Source organism: Cyprinodon variegatus, unplaced genomic scaffold (genome assembly GCF_000732505.1).
Source record: "Cyprinodon variegatus isolate N-32 unplaced genomic scaffold, C_variegatus-1.0 Scaffold1, whole genome shotgun sequence".
Lineage (NCBI taxonomy): Eukaryota > Metazoa > Chordata > Actinopteri > Cyprinodontiformes > Cyprinodontidae > Cyprinodon > Cyprinodon variegatus.
This window is the reverse complement of record NW_015150454.1, coordinates 3,043,560-3,064,438: the sequence shown is the minus strand read 5'-3', so window position 1 is coordinate 3,064,438 and position 20,879 is coordinate 3,043,560. Positions and strand designations below refer to the sequence as shown.

At 36.4% G+C, this 20,879-nt stretch overlaps 1 protein-coding gene across 3 annotated transcripts in view; it reads left to right on the top strand.

Annotated features, from left to right (window-relative positions):
* The first annotated feature begins 759 nt into the window (after positions 1-759).
* The window catches only part of LOC107095557 (E3 ubiquitin-protein ligase MARCH8-like), a 97,005-nt gene continuing 76,885 nt past the window's right edge, over positions 760-20,879 (top strand). For 2 of the 3 annotated variants that reach the window (XM_015391902.1, XM_015391736.1), the window contains exon 1: positions 783-1,052. The gene's annotated coding sequence lies outside the window, so the exon portion shown is untranslated. Of the gene's footprint in view, positions 1,053-20,879 lie in introns of all 3 variants that reach the window. The other variant, XM_015391811.1, reaches the window with a different exon arrangement.

The following is a 20,879-nucleotide window of genomic DNA, read 5'->3' as shown; positions in this document are numbered from 1 at the left end:
TATACTGTACAGTAAAGTGTTTTAAGAATATACTGTGCACCTGGAGAATAAATAACCAATATAAAGATATGGAAATTTTTACAGTAATGGATATTTTTTAAATAGCAGCAACATCAGAGATGTGCAAAATGACAGCAGCATGTTATTTAACTGACTAAGATAGAAACTGTGCAAAATCACCATGAATGTAACAACTTATGAGGTTGTTGGGAACAGTTGTGGTTCTAAAGGCTTACAGCTGTTGGGAGGAAGGATCTGTGATAACGCTCCCTGGTGCATTTAGGGTGCAGCAGGCTGTCACTGAAGAAGCTCTCCAGTTCAACAACAGCTTCATGCATGCAAATTGAGACATAATTTAAATAAATAAAAAAAAAAGCTTGCTGTTTCCTTTACTCTTGTTTATGCATATTTTGGATGATACTATCCAGTTATCACAGCAGGCACTGACCAAAGGCTTCTTATATATTTTGCTAAGGAGTTTATGCAGCATTAACATCCATTACTATGTGGAAAAACTCCAGAAAAATTTGAATTTGACCAAATTAGTTTTTCATGCATCATTTATTTATTTATTTTTGAGTATTTATTGAGTGGGTGCAATACAAACATGCTTGTTATAAGACACTGATCAGTTCCACGGTAAATGTATCAGATCTTTCTCCATCAGTCTGTAGACAGAAGCCCCCCCGCACTGTGCGCCCTCTTGCGCCTCCTGTCATTTAAATCTTCTTATTTCTTTGCAGATGCCCCCCCTCTCCTTTCCAGTCCACTTCAACGCGGAAGTCAGTAACGCACCTCCTCACACAGCTGCTCAGCAGGGACCATGGAATAAACAACCCGCCGTCAGTCAGTAGCTGAACGCAGCGGTGAGTCTCTGTGCGTTTTGTGGTTGTGGAAGCGGATCCAGTCTTTATCCGGTCTCCGCTGCGCTGATTAAATCCAGCCAGAGGCGGCTGCGCTCCGTCTGTCTGTCGGTGCTCTGGGATGCGATGAGGGGATCGCGGCTTGTTTAGGGCGCACGGTCGCTATATCCGCAGCTGCTTGTCATTAAGGTAGGAAATTAAATTTCACAGGACTGCTCGCATGTTTGCTGCTAATGAATTTACGAGGGGAGTTTAATCTTTGAGCCGCAGCACAAAGGCGTCTTTTCTTTTTGTTTTCTGTCACCATCATGGTAGCATTTCTACAGGGATGATGATGATGATGATGCATTGTTAAGCATCCTGATCCTATATGTTTGGAGCTAGAAAAAAAATCTGTCATCATATGTTTTTTTTCTTAAGAAATGTCAGGGTCATTTATATAGTGTCAGTTTGTTTTTTTTCAGCAGCTTGCACTCTTCATGTGTCTCCTCCCCTTATTTTTAATCATTTGTTAAAGATCTAATGAGCCACATTGTCTTATTATGAACCATAATAAACCCAGAGGAGCACCCTGTATAACTACACTGTTGCCACAGAACATCATGCTAAATAAAATAAAAAAACACTAATAGCTGGGTTTCCACGCTTTCCTCTGTTTTAATCCAAAAGCTACACAATTACAGGAAAACCCACACAATATGACTTTTTTTTTAGCATTATTTATATTGGATCTAGTAATTGCTTTAATATAAATTGCTTATTTTTCCAATCATCTCTTGTGATCAGCAGAGGCGTAGCCAGAAAATCTTTATAAGGGTGGCCAAGCCCGAATGTGGATATGTTTTCGAACCTCAGGGTCAATCTACTCTGTTCCAACAGGAAAATTAATGAGCACAATATCAACATTTTTAAAATAAAGACTGACTATACTTTCCTACAGCCTTTGCAAACTAATAGACGCATATATATTTAAACATCCGTGCTTTCTAGATTAAAGGCATAGTGGATAAAATTCTTTTAGGTTTGAGTTCTGAGGCAAACATCTCTTCCTTTGTCATTACTTACCTACTTTTATCAACAACCATTCTGGATAAAATTGATATTTACAAGTACTTATATCAACATAAATTGATTATTAACTTTTTGTTAAAATAGTTATTTATCTATGATTTCACTGAAGACTCCTAGATGACTTTCAGAGACACATCATTTTCTCTTTATCTCATGAAACACAAAATCCAGTTCTGAAAAGAGCATGAGTTATCATCTTTAATGTTAGTATTCTAATGCGCATAATTAACCACATTGTTTTTGTTGTCAAGTGATTAATATATGAAAAATTAAAATGTTTTAAATATTCTAGTTAAGAGTATTACTGCTGCCACCGTCTGTATTGTCTGTATTGCCAATATGATTGGCTAAGGGTGGCCGTGGCAACCCCTGGGCCCCCTATCTACAGTGTAGCTCCACCCCTGGTGATCAGGAGACGGACAAATTCACCCAGTGGAACCCATAATCAACTATATGACTGTTGCTTTGAATTTAACTTTAAAAAGTCCATCAGAGTACATCCTGTTAATTTCTCTCTTTAAATGTGGGAGATTTTAGTTTGATTTATTTAATATAAAAAATGTTTTCAACATTTGATCATCTAAACAAATTAAGAAAATCAAACTGTTGATTTTGATCCCTGACCTCTCTTATTGGTTGGTACATCTTAAATCAGCTTCCTTCCTGCAGTCTGTTTCCTTTGTAATGCAGATTCATGTTGAACAAACCTTTTTTCTTTTTTTTTTTAAGCGTCAAATTGTAAAGCTTTGTGCTCTCACTTCCTTTTTTTTTTTGTAGATTTCTACTATGTGCATTCGCTTTGTTGCAAACCTTTTACTTCTTCAATCAAAGGTAACACACCATGGCCTCCAGCCAGAAAATGATTCCTAAAATACAGTCTGCACTGTGATGCCAGGCGTGGTGTATAGGGAAAACTAGCAATGGCTGACTGTGTTTGTGTTACATCACTGCAGCCTTTAGTGATGCCTTTGCCAGTCTTGTAAAAACACTGAGTGCTTGTTGCAGTTACCAGGCTTCATGTCCTGTTGTGCACATGGATTTGCTTATGCATAAAAATAAAAAAAGCAATTTATGTTTTTCATAACCCTGCCTCCTTGCATTAAGCACAAAATAAAGATCAGCTGCTTTTTCATAAACACTTAGGATTTTGACACAGATGGCTTTATGAGCAAAGGTGATAGGCAGATTTCTTTCTTGTAGTTACACAAGTGGAGCCTTAAGCTTATTTTGGATGACAAACATAATTGGAAATGCTTTCATTTGCAAAGAGAAGAACACTGAGTCATATTTAAAGACACCTTCTGTCTTTCTTGCGTGCAGACTGTCAGTTGTTTGGTTTCATCTACAGAACATGCAAAGCATAGCATCTTTGGGGGTTGGGTTGTAATGAAATCAATTTACATCTTTTTTGAAGTGCTGCTGAGACATGCAGTCCTATCACCCCTACTTTCTGCACTTATAGTAGGTCATAGTATTCACACCCTGTCATGTTACAATGACGGGCATGTTTTGCAGTTTAGTGCATAGTTGTAGTAGTCCAGGAATTTGATGTATTAAATACTAGAGGTGTATAATTATAAGCAATTCGGCTGTACAATAAGTATCACAATGCAGTCCGTTTATACTGTATATCACAATACATTGGCAACGACAATATGTTGAAATTTGTATAATATTGTAGGCTTTTGTTGCTCAGCTGGTGCAGATTAGCTAAATAATAGGCTCCTGAGAGATTTTGCTGGAGGTTGGGAGTTCTATAAAAATAAGACTAGGACTTGGATGTTTACCTGCAAGTATTTCTATGTTTAAAATCCATTTGGTCGCATTTTAAATCAATGCAACTGTCATTGAATTAATATTGTGATATTTGACAACCATTTTTTTTTAATCTACTTATTCTAATGTATTTATTTTTGTCTTATACCCCCCCAATTAATACAAAAGTTAAAATTTAACTGGCTTCCATGTCTAGACACAGCTTCAAGTCTTTGGTTTTATCACAGCTTTGCACAGCTAAGGGCTTGATTTTTATCATCATTTTTTATCAGCTGGTTTTGTGTCTTTTAATAAAACCATTTAATTTGAAATAAGCTCTTAAAAACTTTTCATGAGATAAAAATGTCCACAGTTTGGATATCCCTGCTGTTTTAACGACTTCTGTAGGCAGTGGGTTGCACTGGATTTTATTGAGGGGTTCTGAGTTTCATTGATCAATACAACTGCATGCCACACTTTTCAGATTTTAATCTGGAAGTGGGCTGCATTAATTAGCACTTAGAATTATATGAAATTTCCTTGACGTTTATGTAGCATAATGTAATGGAAAAAAGGTTGCAGAGGCCTCTTTTTGCAAGTCACTGGACATGAAATCCTTCCTTTAGAACTAAATTATGCACATTGATTATCTGGTCTTTTTCTCCTTGCTGACCTTTTTAGCGTTGGTGCTTTGTCTCGAATTCAATGGTGATGAGATTTTGCCTTTTGGAGCTGTAACTACGATGCAATGTAGAGTATTGTCTATTTCAACATGACGCTAGCTGTCAGCAGTCTATGAAGTCATCTGTCGTTGTGACAAGCCTACTGCAGAGGGAAGGAGTGAATATAATGCCTAAGGGTTCCAGGGAGGATGGAACAGGTAGCTGTTGCGGTTGAGCTGATCAAGCCACAAGGACTGAATCTGCAGTGATAATAGACTGTGTCATTATCAGCTGGTGAATAAACTCATCCTGTCGGTGTTCAAGTGACGGTTCTCAGGAAAGTAATTGCTGGGTGGAGTGAATGCAGTAAAAGGATTTAACGCTCAGATGACAGCTTTTTGTCTTTATCTGTTGACATTTTTGAAAATAAATGTTTGTTGCGGTGAAATATGGCTACTGCTTTATGCTACAGTAGGAAACAGATGATGGCTCTGACAGTCTTTGTTTAATTGATTCAGTACAACTTCAATCACAGTCAATTTCTCAAGAAAGCAGCAAACATTTTGAATGGAGCGTTGCATTATGGTCGGTTCTGGTTCTTGTTCTGAGGCTTTTATTGCGCTTTTGACAGCTAGTTTGAAGCAGCTATAATAGTGTTGTTGTTTTTTTTCCCTTTCTTCCTAACCTGAAACAATAAATTCATTAGAACTTGACTGCATTTTATTAATGTACGCCAGTGTCGTCTTGGTTCAGCGTTTAAAGATAACTGGTAACTTCTGACCTATTAACTCTGTACTGATTAAACTCTAAATATGGTTTTGTAATGGAATACAGATATGAACAGTTTAAGTAACTAGATATATATTATAATATTATGATTTAAAAAGTCTATTCTGAAAACAGCCTGATATTTCTTAAAATCAAATGCCCAGTGTCTGGTTTAGCAAGATTTATACCATATGTGGGGCACTGGGGAGGCGTCTGTTGATAATGCACCACATACTGTGAAAATAAAATCAATTCAGAGGATTTTTTTTTCCCTTTTTGCTATGTTTGCATTTACCTTATTATGACTGCAACGTTTGAGTTGCACACCTGGAGCTTCACAGTGAGTTAAGCTGCTCTTAGCCCCTGCCGCCTCGCTTTATTTTATCGCTTATAAAATAATATTGACGAGATTCCTCTAGGCGACAGGTAATGGATGGAGCCAGCAGAAGCCAGTTTTCTTGCATATCTTATTGTGCTTTACAGGAGAGATTGTGGGTTTCCAGGATGTGGCTTTTCCTGAGCTCCTTTAACTTTATCCTTGTTGGATAGGAGCCAGTTTTTTACTTTTGATACTGGGAACTTGGTTTTCTCAGTTTAATGGCTAAAGGTACAGTCACGAAAAAAAGTAACTTCAACGCCTTCATTTTTATTAGTTTGCATGTGGTAGTTCTTGTATGAATAGTGGGTTTATTGATGTTAATTGTGGCCTGTTCTCAGAGAAAATATTACCTCTCAGTTTGTCTGTATGGTTCTGCTTACTCAGACTTCAACGACCTTTTAAGCCCAGATTTGTATTTTTAATTTTTTTTTCTTAAAAAGTGTAGTACACTTTTTAATCGGATTAGTTGTGATTAACCTATGACTGAAATAATCATAATCTAATTTAGTAATTGATTGGTCTTTATCTGGATGATAGAGATTCTGAAACATGTCTTTAGTTGACTGAGCCACCCACTTAGAGCAGCAAAATTGTAAAAATAAAATTGTAAAAAAAAAAAGAAATGTATAAACATTTTGCATTTCAGATTAAAAACACGTTTTCATCTGTCAGTATTTTCTATGCAGGACTCCTGAAATGGAAACGTTTCAGTTTCACCTGATTTAATTTCGTAAAAAGGGTTCTTTAAGGAACCTTTTCCTATTTAAATATTAAGTGATTAATCGAAAAAATAATCGACAGATTAACCGATTTGCAGCCCTAGTGTAGTATTCTTTTTTTTTTTTTTTTAAACCATAACTCTGCTTTGAAATATTTTAGAAATATTCCTGTCATCTGGCATCCAAAGTAGACCCCCCTGCTATGCAGATATGTTAAAGCTGTTTCACAAAAAGTCAGACATCTGATCCCTGGCTATAATGGTAGGACCATGTCTCCTGCGCTTCTTGCATCATCAGTGCTGTAACATAATAACTGGATAAAGGAGCCAGTGTGCTCTATTCTCCTGGTCTGCCATTCTCCTTTGTCTCTTCCTGGCTGTGTAAAGAATAAGAGGATCGATCCAATCTAATGACTTCTAATCTCCAGTGGATGATGCCATACATCTTGCAAATTAAACTTCAGAGTTACGCTAATGGATTCAGTTAAAAACGTAAGTAACGCGATGAAAGGTCAATGTTTTTGTCGATAGATTTTAGATGGTCTTAAGTAGCTTTTTGCATTCTGGCTTGCAGCACGTGCAAGCTTTTGCAGGTATTTGTGAGTTTCTTGGGTGTAATGCATGCGTGTGTGATGAAATTAGAGGAATGCTGAACATGCAGCCATACATCAGCTGAAGGGCCAGTGCTGCCTCAGCTAAAAGGAGCATGGAGCTGCTGCAGGTGGACAGCAATAGTTGATGTCATGATTAGAGCTTCTACACTTACCCTGGGTTTCTTAGCTGATAACAGCGAACTAGAAGACGAAACTGTATTATGTACATAGTGGCTTTTTAAAATTAAACTAATTGAAATTATTTTAAGGCAATGCCTTGTTAAAGGCATTGCAAGTCAGAATTCAGTGTCCCTTTTAACTGCCTAATCTGTTACAAGGGTACAAAAATTTGAAATATTTTTGCATGTATTTGTAATGCCACCATTCTTTTTATAAAAACATCTTGTGCAACTGGTTGCCTCAGAAATCAGATAAAGTAAATACTAATTTGTCATTTGTTTGTGAATAACCACCATCAAGAGGATCAAGCAGCATATTTGACAGATCAAGGATAAAGTTTTGAATCCGTTTAAGCAAAGGCTAAGTTATAAAACAATATTCCCAAGGGTACCTACTAATCCACCTAAATCCATCTATACCCAAGATGTTGGAGAGGTTGAGGATTATTCTGAAGAGCAGCTAAGAGTAGCTTTGTTTGATTTTAGAAGATCATGCTATGTCACCAACATTGGTAAAAGTGGTGATGTCGATATCAGATATGAAGAATTCACATTTTCATGCCCCTTACTACATGTCTGTGCTCCTAACAATCTGTGAGCTTTAGCTGTCATTAGAACACTAAATATTTTTTAGTGTGTAAATAATGAGCTTAGAACACACATTACCAAGCTGCAATATCAGTATTGCAAGTGTAGCAGAAAGGACTATGTGTAACTCTGGAGGAGCTCAAAGATACAGATCTCAGGATGGAGAATCTGATGACAAGACAGTTATTATGCATTTACTTTACAAATATAAAGTGGCAAGATGTAAACGGGTAACCACAAGCCAGGCAGGAAACACAGCTGTATCTTATAGCGATATGCTGTGTGTGTGCTGGGTGTAAAAGTTAACGATGCATCATTGAAACCATAAAACACAGTTGAATGAAGTATTACTTATAGTATTAAACAAATGAATGAGAAAAATTCAAATCAAATGTCTAATAGACCGACACTGCTTTTTATTGGTTTATCATTTCAAATACTGACAAATTGCATTGAAGTTTGTTTTATCACTAGAAACTGTCAATATACTTTTGCAGGATGCATAAAGGGCCTATTTAATGTAGAACATTTCTGATGTTTGAACTATCTTCATGAGTTCCGTATCTCTGCTTCCGTCACCTTGAACCCCAGTTGATCTCACCAGATAGCCACTCACACTGAGCCTGGTTCTGCTGGAGGTTTCTTCCTGTTAAAAGGGGATTTTCGTCTCCACTGTTGCTACATGCATGCTCAGGGATTACTTTCAAGTCAGTAATGCAATCAGCCGGTTTTCCAGATCTGGTTGTCTCTCTAAAGTGCCTTGAGATGACGTGATCTGAATTGGTACTATATGAACTGAAGTAGATTTAATTGAATTGAGTTCTGCTGTCTAAAGGGCAACTGCTTAGCCCACCCCAAGAAATCCAGCTGTTGAAAAAAAACAATGTAAGAATGCCCCTTCAGAAAGCAGCTACCTTGATTATGCTGTGCCTGGGCTGTAAACAAACATCCACTTTCTCTCATCAGAAAGTGGTGACATAAGGCAGAGCATAATGACTTCGGCTCAAAGTTGAGACTAAGTGGATCTTTTAGCAGCTAATCTGCACAGGATGCAACTTTTCTTTTTCAGCTAATGTCTAAATTGTAAAGATCTGTTCGAAAGGTCTCAGACTTCAATCAGCCTTCAGCAGTGGTGGGATAATGGGCGGCACCCAGATGGGGGGAAAGTCAGCTTTGCTTTTAATGCAAGTGTTGACATTTATTTATATATATATATGGTGTGGGAGTTAACCCATCTGCTTCTGCAACACCAGAGTTACTACAACAGAACAACGGTAGTTATTAAGGGTATCACTGTTACTGTTAATAAGGTGCAACCCATGTGTTAAAACATCTTATGTATTACATCCAAACAGAAGCCAAAGAAAGCAGAACCTGTAGATTTTGTTTCATACATACTAAAGTCGTAGTATTTTTATAAGCAGTTTTTATTTCCAAGCACTGAAGGTTTGGAACCAAACAGAGACGCAAATGGGAACATAAGGATTCAATGAATCAGCTTTTATTGCAAGGCATTAGATAAGCTGACAAAGCTGGGGATTTTTTTAATTAGCAAGCTTTTTGCTTCATGGCTTCACTTCAAAATGATTGGTCTAATTTTAATTGCTTGTTCATCACAAGGTGTTCAAAAAGCTCATAGTCATATGAAACACTGGTTTGTCAGAGGCGGAACTCACCTGCTATGTTCCTCTCTTTGGAGGACAAATGTCCCTCTCCAGGTGCTAGAATCTGATTGCAGCCAGAGAAAGGCTTTCGTGCATTGATGCAGTACTGCCTGCAGAGGCTCCGGTCAGATCGACCTGTTCTTTGGGAGCTACATGAACTGGTTATAATAGTTTCTCCGATTAAATATTATATAATCCTTTATTTATCTGATTGTTTTCCCCCTATACTCGTGGTACACACATTTTAAAGTTTTCTCTGTTTTTATTTTCACTAATTCCAAAAGTAATATCTGCCTTGAGCCAAGATTGTTCTGGTGAATCACATTTCTTTTTCATCAAGTAATGCTGTGGCAGTTAATTCATTGAAAAATAAAAAAACTAAATCTGTTTTGTGGTAACAGTAGCTTACTCCTAACAAAATTTTCTGAAATGCTGAAATGCTTCAACTATGAGGTGAACATCATGCCAGCATTAATTTAAATCTGTTCATAAAATTTAAATTGACCCTGATAACAAACCAACAACGTTCCTTTTTCTTGTGTTTTTGTCTTCAGTAAACTACCTTTAGTGGGGAACAGTTTTTTAATACTGTTAGAGAATCTACAAAAAAAAATCCTGTATCCTGATTATAATCTGGATCACTAGCAAAATTCAAAGAATTACTCCTTGGGCTGAAGGACACCTCTGATAAAAAATTTATTAAAACCTGTCCATAACTTTTCAAGTTATCTTGTACACAGAAACACAAACTCTCCTAAAAGCATAACCTCCTTGGTGAAGGTAATAATAAAATGCCACCAGCCTGATAAAGCTCTGACTGTCATTTCATTATTAATTCCAAATGACTCTTTATTACTAATGGCTTTGCGAGCTTATTACTATTGCTGTTGGCATTTGCAGAGCCATTTGCTGCTTTGCTGCTTATAATGTAAATTTAAGCACATTCACCACTTAATTTTCATCATAATACATCCAAAGCAAACTCTTAAATAAACTCTCTATCCCGGCTTTGCTCACAAGCAGAACATACCGGATTTCTTTGAGTAATTAAATTCTGTTTTGGTTATTTGTCATTTTGTCCTGTACCAATAGCAGGTTTTCTCTACTTTACTCTTGCTGAGTACTGCAAAGACATTGCCTGCCTCAATTTAATTTTGCAAAGCCATGAAATCATGATCCAGGCTTTCCTTTTGTTTTCTAGCATCCAATTAAAAAAATTAGCGGAATTCTGCTAAAAATAGCCTTTTCCTTATTCTGGTTCTTAGTAGACTTTTTCGTCATCCTAACCTCGCTAAACTTCTTGACTGAATACAATAAATAGATATCCGGTTTCAACCTTTCAAATACCTGCATAGATACGCTGCTTACACGACACTTGAGATTATAACTGTACATGCATTTTTTATTAGGATTTTGCTAATGTTGATTATGACAATTTTATGTTATTTATGTATCGCAGAGCTCTAACCTGTAGCACATTTATCATGGCATATAAACAATGATTGTAGCTTTTGTGGCCTTATCCATTGGTTTCTGGAGTCATATTCTGAAAACTTTGTCCCAGAGAAATGGAACCATAGATCCTGAGGAGGTCAGATGTGTTTTTTTTGTTGGGTCCAGTGTAGTGAATGTTTAATCATGCATCATTTAGTCCAAAGTAAAAGATTGTTTAGATTTCCCTATAATTATGGATGTATATGTAGTGATCTTTTTACCTCTTACTCCTATGTCACAAACTGTATCTCAAGTCAATCACATCAAACCTAACAGTTTGCACTTGTAATGCAGCCTATCATGATTAGCTTTCTATTCCTTATTAATTATATTTTCACAGGCTTTTTGTTATTATAGGTACAAATGTATTAGTTTTATTTTAACTCTGTGGCCGTCTTGTTATGTCCCTCTTTGAAAAGTGATTTTTCATCTCAATGGAGCTATAGTTAAATAAAGGATAAATAGAAAATGCATGATAATCATAGAGAAGTTAGATATCACACTGTTATTTTTTGCTTTGCCTGCAGCTCCCTCATTTTTCCTAAAAAGTGTGTCTGTTATTGAGATTTTTATTTCAGTTTCAGTATCTGATAGCAATTGTCATGAAACACTGCAACCTTAGAAAAATGCTATAATTGTTGAAATAATTTTCTGTTTTCCTAACATAATTTGCAATAGCCCAGTAAATGCAGCATGTTTTCAGAATTAGATTGAGTTATTTTGTTAAAAAGCAAAAATAATTGTTATTCTAAACCTTATTGAGGGACCTTTGATTGCAGCCTTTAGGTATTATTGTTGTCTTTGCAATGATTTTCTTTATTTAACCAATCACAAGGTAGGGGTTTTCCGAATGCTTGTGATGCACTTTTGCATGATTTATACACAGCAGACATCTAGGTTTTGTTTTGAAGAAAAAAAGATTGTCAGCTTTTTGCAATGAAAAAAGACAAGGAACATCTCAAACATCATAAATGTGGCAAAAGGCTCTTGAGTTGCACTGTGTAAAGAGAGTTGGTAGTTTGCCTCTAGGGCGTAGGATCTGACAGCCCCAGCTGGGTCGCCTGAGACGCGATGTTCATTACAATGACCTGAAGTCTCTGATAATAATATCTGGCTTTTGCAGCCGAGAGTGCTTATTTTGAGGCAAAGATTTCTCCTAAAACCAATTGTATGGTCCTTCGTTTATAAGTTACCCATCCTTTAATGTTTTCATAGTAAACCTGGTTTAGAATCAAGAAGTGAGGTAAAAAAGATCGGTTTATTTAACAGAGAATAATTTATTTCTCCCCTGATCATGCCTCCTTGAGCGGTTTGGAAAACTCACTTGCTCTCAAATATGTCCTTGACTGTATTAACGTTGACCTTTTATGACATTTTATCATTTAAACAGTTGACTTTTTAAAAATGTATTCATGTAGGAAATCTGTTGAGAAGACACAAAATATTAACATGTAGACCATGTTTAATATCTGTTCATGCTGCCCGCATGGGGCGACAGTGACGTTGGATGTAGGAGTTTGCCCTGAAATCGAAGGGTTGACGGTTCAAGCCCCGACTCCGACTTTCAGTGTCGTTGTGTCCTTGGGCAAGACACTTCACCTGCATTGTCTACTGATGGTGGTCAGAGGGCCCGGTGGCGCCAGTGTACGGCAGCCCCGCTTCTGTCAGTGAGCCCCAGGGCAGCTGTGGCTACAATGTAGCTTGCCACCATCAGTGTGAGTGTGTGTGTGAATGGGTGAATGAATGTAGTGTAAAGCGCTTTGGTCAAGTCTCCTAACTTGAATAAAGGCGCTATATAAGTACATGCCATTTACCATTTACCATGGGAATTTGCAATTGTGTTGTCAGACTAGGTTATGTTGTCTGGTTTTTTCCTATGACTTAAAAGAAAACTATGTCTGAGTTTGGATCATTTTTTTTTAGCTTTAAAATCAACCTACATTCTTAATCATAATAAATGTTTTTTTTTTTTTTGTAAAGATTATACTTTAAGCATTTAAATAAACTTGACAGCCGTGTAAAGCAGTACTCAACTATGTTTTTCTTTCATGTTGAAGCCATTCTGACTCCTTTTCATTGGTCAGAGTAGAATAATGTGCAGGAAGGGCGTCCCCAGACGTAATCACAGGGCAATTCAATGACAAGGTCAGTTTTGGGCCCTAGGCCAGTTTTTTTTTTGTTTTTCATTTTTAGCAAGAGATCATTTCAATGCAGCTCATTTTGTTTAATTCTCCATTAGTCAGTTTCCTGGTTCTATCTTATTGTCAGCAGCCTACTTTTTCTGGCATTTACTCCAGTTATACTTACTGACCACTTCTCCAGATCTCCACCGCAGTGTGACGCAGGGATTCAGCTGCGTTTTTGCTGCTGGATGGAGCCTCTCAGACTTTCTCGGTGCCATGGTTTCCTAACATTCAGCACACACACAGGAGCAGTGCAGTGAGCTTCAGCTGCCCACCAGCCCGTTACTCCTCCACAGAATTGGATTGTGATGTGAAGCACGGAGAAGACAAACAGTGTTCAGGACAGAAATGCTTAGCCTTGGCTGCTTAAGTCTAACCTTAACCCAAACCCTAAAGAGTTTTCAGAGTGAAAATGGTTTTGGTTTCATTTTGTTGTTTCTTTTCCCTATTCCTGTCCTGAAGCAAGGCCCTTTTTTCACTGAAATGTTAATCTAAAAGGAAGTCTCAATAAAGCTGTAGTTAAGAATGTTTCAGTGTTTGGCCCAGTAGTTAGTATTGTTCAAATTCTTTCATTGAATTAAACAGGGAGACTATGTGAAAATTTCTCATTTCCTCATTTCTACAGTTACAACATTGGTTACTGTAAGACCCCAATGAGTCATTAAAAAAATGTTCTCGGGAATAAATTCAAAGTTATTCAGGAAGATATCTTGTGATTAAAAATACTTAAGCCTTAAACCCTTAGTATAGAACAATGAACAGTTATGATTATGTTAGAAAACGAACTTCAAGCATAACACCAGATACTAGTAAAATCAGGGAAATGTCCCCCTTTGGTAAATTTCACAGGGAGACAAAATATCTGAAGTCAGTTTGTGTCTCTTCAGTTAAAAATGACTTAAAAAAGTATTCACACCACTTACATCTTTTCATGTTTTGTCACATTACAAATCTGAGTGTGTTTTGTACTTTTTTTTGTCTAATAGACCAAAATAGACTAGAATTTGTACAAGAATTGTAATTACTGCAAGTCTTGTAGCTAGGGCTGCAACTAATAATTATTTTGCAAATCGATTAATCCCTCGATTATTTTTTGATTAATCCATTAATAATCGGATAGCCAAATATTACTTAAAGAAGACTTTTTATTAATTTAAGGCAGGTGAAACTTAAACTTTTCCACTTGAGGAGTTCTGGATAGAGCATATTGACAGCCAAAAAAGATTTTTATATTAAATGCAAAATTTTTACTTACAATCTTTGTATAATTACTGCTTCAAGTGGTTCACTCTGTCAGCTAAAGGCATGTTTTAGAGTCTCTAAACTCCAGTTAACGGGTAATCGAATACTAAATTAGTTGATTATTTCCACAATCTTTAAATCACGCTAAATTGTTCAGCCCTACTTTTTAGCTTTACATTTATTAGCTCAACAAATCTAGGGACTAATATTAATATGTGGTATTCAGGTTTATGTTTAGTTTTTCCCACCATACTACATGCTGCTTAATCATCTAAAAGTTTATCTCTGGGCTCACTTTGAGTGGAGAGCCTTCTTTCACATTTGATGAGTTTACTGTATGGCTTGCTACAAATTCTGGATGGCACTAAATCTTGTTTCTGTCTTCTTTTCATTTGTTGCATTGTTTTAATTTTCAGAGGATGGATTGAACAGCCCTCTGTAAGATATTTAAAATATGCTTTATTGACTTATTCTGCTTTTAACCTTCTGACCTGCCTTGTTCCTTGGTCTTTATGATGTATGAAAAGCTGGGTTTGTACGTAAAATAACTCTTACACACTATTAGATTTTACGTCTGAGTAGATTAGTGTAAACAGTACAGAAATAAACCAGAATGAATGCACACCACCTTTATAGGATTTTTACCAGAATGTCTTTGGGGAGTTTTGTCAGCAGACTTTTGGTAATATCTAAAACAATCCTATCAGTTAGGGGGATTGTTAAGCTTTTTTATATTTGGTGAGATTGAGAAATTACCCCTTAATTGGAGTTTCATTTTGATGCAATATTTTCATATGCTTTTAACTTACAGTAAAGTAAGTCACATTTGAACCATTAACTTTAAATTAGATATCCAGTCGTCCCATTTTGCAAAAAGTTGACTTAATCTACACATCATTGTTGAAGAATGAACAATAAACTCTTCTCATTTTAACACTTTAAATTTGTGAAAGAAATAAAAGCAAAACATGTTGATCTTGATGCTCTTAAGATGAAGCAGCCTCCTTGCTTTTCAAGTGTTTCAGCCAAACCTTTTTTTTTCTTTTATTATTACAGTAATCAGAGCTGCATGGATACTACCTCTGCAAACAGCCGGGCTGCAGTTGAATCAGTGAAGCTGCACCTGTTTGCTCTCTGTTGCTCAATTGGGATATCAGCCTTGGCCAAATTCCCAAAATGTAAATGTGAATCTGTACTTGTGGGTTTGGGGTTGCAACTACGCCTGTGAAGTTGTGCTTACAGCTTACTAAACTGTGTAACAAAGCGTTACATTAAGACACCCCCACCTTAAAACATGCTCTTTTATTTCTGGAATCTTCCTGCATGCATTCTGAAGCTCTTACTTCCTCTTTTCTACTTCTCCCTTCACAGTATTTACTGGTACTTTGAGATTACAAAAGCTGCATATTTGATGTGTCAGTTTATCTACAAAGCCAGTGCCTGGGTTTCAAGCTATTTTAGTTCCTGTCTTCATAGTGAAGAATTATGATGCGTTTGGTTAATTTTACTCTTCTCATTTGCTCACCAAATATTTTATTCTGCCTTTCCAGTGAAATCATTTTTTACCCTACTTGTGAGTCATCTAGAGTCTGTTTAGCTTCACTGTTCTTGTCGAAAAGCGTGTGCAGAAAAAGATGCTAACGGCTTTTTGTCATAAAATTCTCTTTGCATTTTGAAGCGTCAGTGTTTTTCCCTCTAACTGAGGGTTGTTTTTTAAGATCAGCCTCAAGTGACAGCAGCTTAAAAAAAAAAGAGAGCTTCCCTTTATGCAGTTGGCTCAGATGTTGCATTGTCTGCTGCTGGAGCCTTTTGTCAGAAATGTATTGTTTGAACGCTGTAATTATTTCTAATGATTAATAAATTGTTATCAGATTTGACTTAATCTTAATCTAAAGATTAACATTCAGACTCAAATTGGCTTTGTTAGATAAAAACTGTAAACAGCAACAATGCAATTTCTGTGGCTTAATTGTTCCAATAGTGTTGAATACAAATTCAACTTTGGTCTCTGGGTTAGGGACTTGCAGGCTAAACTTGTATAAACTGTTTCTGGCGAAGATTTGTTTAAGCTTCTTGACGGTCCAAGGTATAAATCCTGCATTCCTTTTGGTTTGAGTTTTGTTTTCTGTGAACCATCCCATCTTTTATTTTAAACCGTTAGATAAGTAGACAAGTTAAACTCTATATATTTTCCTCCACCTCTGTTTTAACTTGCCTCTGATGAGCTCTGCTTTCAAGTACAATCATGTTGTAATAGATTACGTTGTAATCATATCTTCTCTTGGTATATGGGTAGAAAGTCATATAGTGCCAAAGAAATTATACAGGTATACCCCAAAGCTGAGTATGTGGTCCACTTCTCTTAAAGGGGCCATAGAATAATTATATACTGCATTTGGTGCTGGTCCTTAAGGTCTCTGAATACGGTGTGTAACATTGGTTGGGCTGAAAATGACATATTTGCTGTTCTATGCGCCCTAATGTAAGCCTGGTTAAAAGCTCTAGAATAAAACTACAGGTTTTCTTCCTTTTATGCTTATGAATATTTAGATGAGCTGTGTGCTGATTGGTTGGTTTACAACGAACGAAGCTGCTGAGCAAAGACGCATCATAGCAACGAGCACTAATTCGCTGAAACTTGGAGATTGTTAATATGGTAGAATGACCAGACGTCCTCTTTTTTTCCTGGACATGTCCAACTTTTCATACATAAAAAAATGTCTGTGGGAATTTCAAAATCGTCCGGGATTTGGTCGACTACAGTGCAGCACGTAGTCGAAACACACCAGACCAGCCGTCAGCTCGGGGGCTGGTCCGGAACCCCGGTGGATGGGGGCAGGGAGCCAGCAGGGGACGGAGCGACCAAACCCGACTGCTATCAACAGCTTAGCGACAGAAGAATATTTACAGCTTGAGGTTGTGATGGCCTGACAGTAGGAACAGCCCTCCGTTTCAGTAAAAGAAGTTTAGTAAATCCTGCTTTGAACTGTCAAGATTTTGAAAGCTGTCTTCCGTAAAATGATTACAGCAAATGAACAGCTGAGCATCAAATTTTGCAGGGATCTTCTGATAGACAAAAATAATCTATGCCTGTCGAGTCTTCGGATCCTTTGGACTGTGAAAATGTCCCCTTTCTCCGTACAGCCTTGAACACTGCATTCTTGGGCCATTGAACCAATGGGCTGGTCTGTATGTCAATTTCGGGACATGACAAGAGTACAGGCCAGAACCAAATAAGGCAACATCCCCGAATTGACGTCAACCCGGGGCTTCGTTTCGATTCGCCTGTTTTATGGTGGAAGTTTAGAATTGTGAGATTTGCAGAGAAAGGAGGTGGCGATGGGGTTTGAACTTCTCTGTATGTCTATTTCATCCCCTTAACTATTGTTATTCATCTATGACAATGTAAACTCTGTTTTGCATTCTATGACCCCTTTAACCTGCATAAATGACTTTTGTTTCCTGGTAAATGTTTTCAGGTATACACTGCAGACATGGTTTTATATCTAGGTGGTTTCTGGGAAATGATCCTTGGGTATTTCTCTGATTGTTTGTCCTGTGTGTCTCTGTTTTGTCCGTTGATGGACTGAGATCCTGTTCAAGGTTTACCCTGCCTCACGCTCAGTACACTAACACCTGTTGACGGGTACCAGGCACCAATCTGTATGTGCAAGGATAAATGGGTATAGACATGTATGAACGAGTTAAGCATTATTTATGATAAAAATTTCAATATCTTGTTTTCCTTAAAATCCCAAAACCCGATGTTAAATGATAAGAGTTTATCAATATGTTTTTCTTCAAGAGCCATGTTTACTGCAATGAGTTAAATCTAAAGTCTAAAAAAATCTAAGTGTCTTCTTGTCGTTGGAAATTTAACAACTATGTCAAGATGTTGATGTAAAAGTTGCAAATGCAAAACATATATTTTAAGACTAGGCTAGTCACTAGACTGCAAATATTTAAATTTTGATTGTTTTTTGTTTGGCTTCTATACATTACATTGTACTTACCCTCTTGAAACAATAACAGTAAATCTGCTGATGCTGGTCATGATTTAGATGTAGGATAGGAAGCCTCCTGGATTCCATTTTAGTCATGTTCTAGAAAAACTTAATTTTTAATCTTTTAGAAATTAATGTAATATCCAAACCTATTTTTAAATGCTTACATATCCACTACTCTGAGACCTTTTAGTTTTACCGAGGGCCACAGGCTCTATAAGTTTTAATTTTTTTTAAGGTTGTGTTAAATTACTTTAATACTGTTGGGTCTTTTTGAGTGTGTTGTTTTTTCTCTATATTGTCATTGTATTTCAACTTTTTTTTTTTTTTTTGGTCTTACCCAAAAGTCCAACTAGGGCCAAACATTTACTTTCTTAAGTAGAAATCTTAAAGTGCATCCTATTTGTTAATACTTTAAGCTTGTCCCTGTAAACAATGTAAAAAAGGAGCACTTTATAAAAGTTTATGGAAAATCTGTAACCCTTTTAGGGTTTTTAATGCATTTTCTGTGTGAAGCTTAAATTGCTCTTTTCTTGAGCAAAGTAATTGTCATGCACAAAAAACATGCACTTGAGGATGCTTGTTCCCAATAATTGTGATACATTTCATTCACTGAATGACATATGATTGCCTTTTACGATTAGAACTGAGTTGGTTCACCTTATAGTGAGCCCCTTAAAAACTGGCTGGAAGCAATGACAGCTAATTAAGGCTTACTTCACCTGTACAACCATTTCAAGTGTTTTTTACATAAAATGTTGAGATGTCAGCTTATTGCTTGCCAACCTCATTATGTTGGCAGCATGCTGGGGAGCTGTTGCAAGTGATATTTCTAAAATAGTGGCAGGTTCATAAAATATTCAGATCTGCTACACAAACAATAATGAACTTTTATCTTAAATTGACGAAATTACCGTAATTAGTAATGTGTTTTTTTTAGAAACAAAACAGAAATAAAGGGCTAAATTTAATGGTTTTATCAGAAAAAGTGAATAAAATGGGGTTTTATCACTATTTTGAATTTAAATGTATTAAAATAACTGAAATTCAAAGGTCTGAGTTCTTTTTTTAATTTATGGCGGTATTTCTTATTCAATCCAACTTTATTTATAATGTACTTTAAGATTTCTTGAAGGACCAAAGTGCTGCACAATGAAACAACATAAAACCATTACACAGACTCAGAGCACATAAATAAATAACACATAAATAAAATAAAAAACAACAAAAGATTTTGGTTTAAATCATCTGCAAATAAATCGTCCAATTCGTCGCAACCTCTAAAGAATAACATTAATAGAGGTTTTTTGTAACTGATACTTTTCAAGATCAAATTTTCTAGGGTGAAAGGCTATGTTCACACTACCAAATCCATTTATTTTATTTTATTTTTTGCATATATGGGACTAATATCTGACTTTTAATGGCAGTCTGAACAGCAAAAGTCAGATCTTTTCACTTCCCAAAAAATCTGATTTATGCCTCCTCTGTAGGTGGCACTACATCGCATACTTATCCCATAGTTTTTAAAGAGTCTGCAGTGTTACCGCTGCATCTCTTTTACCCAACCTTCACATTATCATCCAGGTCTAGACTGCTCACTCACATAGAACTTCTCCAGGACAGAAGTCTCTCCTCCACAAAAACCCTGGAAATAATTCTGCTGTTTTTACCTTTGTTCATCCTGTTATGGTGCAATTATAAAACCGTTCATTGCTCGCTGCTGTGGGACATCTACAGTGTCCTGTACATGTGGGTCATGTTGGGGCAGTGAAATGTTTAGGTGGCTGCATTTAAGTAGTAGTATGAACGATCATGCAGGAAAAAAATCTGATTTTTATCATAAAACCGGAAACGAGCATCAAGAGCTGCAGTGTAAATGCAGCCAAATTGGACATTTTCAGCTTCCTTTCCCTTCGGTTTAAATATCAGGTGACCAAAGTCTGTCTCTTTGTACTGTTCATCAAAATGGGAAAGAGAAAAAAACATTTCTTTTGGGCATTATTTACAGCATCATAACGCAATAGCTATAGATTTATAAAAAACATAGTTTAAGTTGTTTATTTATTTTTGCAAACGTCTGTAAATTTAATTTTTTTTTCTTTTACTTTTTTTTCTTTCAAAACACAAACTAGCTCACAAAAATACCACTCAAAATAAGCTAGGGAGTCTACAGTTAATGGTAGAAATAACAAATAATTTCTGTTCAGTTTTACATCTTAAAGTGTAAACTAGTGTAACCCATTGAGGTGTTTTAAAAAATAAGATGAGCATAAGACATGATGATGCACCTCACTGCAGATTTTTCCAGATTGGAGACAGGTTTCAGCTTCTTAGCCATTGATTCGCCCCATGTGATTGTTGTGCATCCAAACTCCAAATAAATTTCAACTTTAATAGTCAGCAGCTCAACTCCTCAAATTTAACATGGTTCCCCTTGTAATAAAGCTCCAGATTAGACTGTTTCTGTCAGTTTTTCTGCACTAAACTGGTAGTAGTGATAAACTAGGGCTAAGTGTCTGCCTAGCACTGGTTTTGGTTGTCTCTCCATCATGGCAAAAATAAACATTTTTGATAAGATGGATTTATGGACCAAACCAAAGAGGGATCTTTACATATGAAATTCCTTTTGATTTAGCAAAAAATACAAAATGACTACAAGAAGATGAGCTTTAATTTGATTAAAATGTGGTAAACCCAGTGAAATAAAACAAGA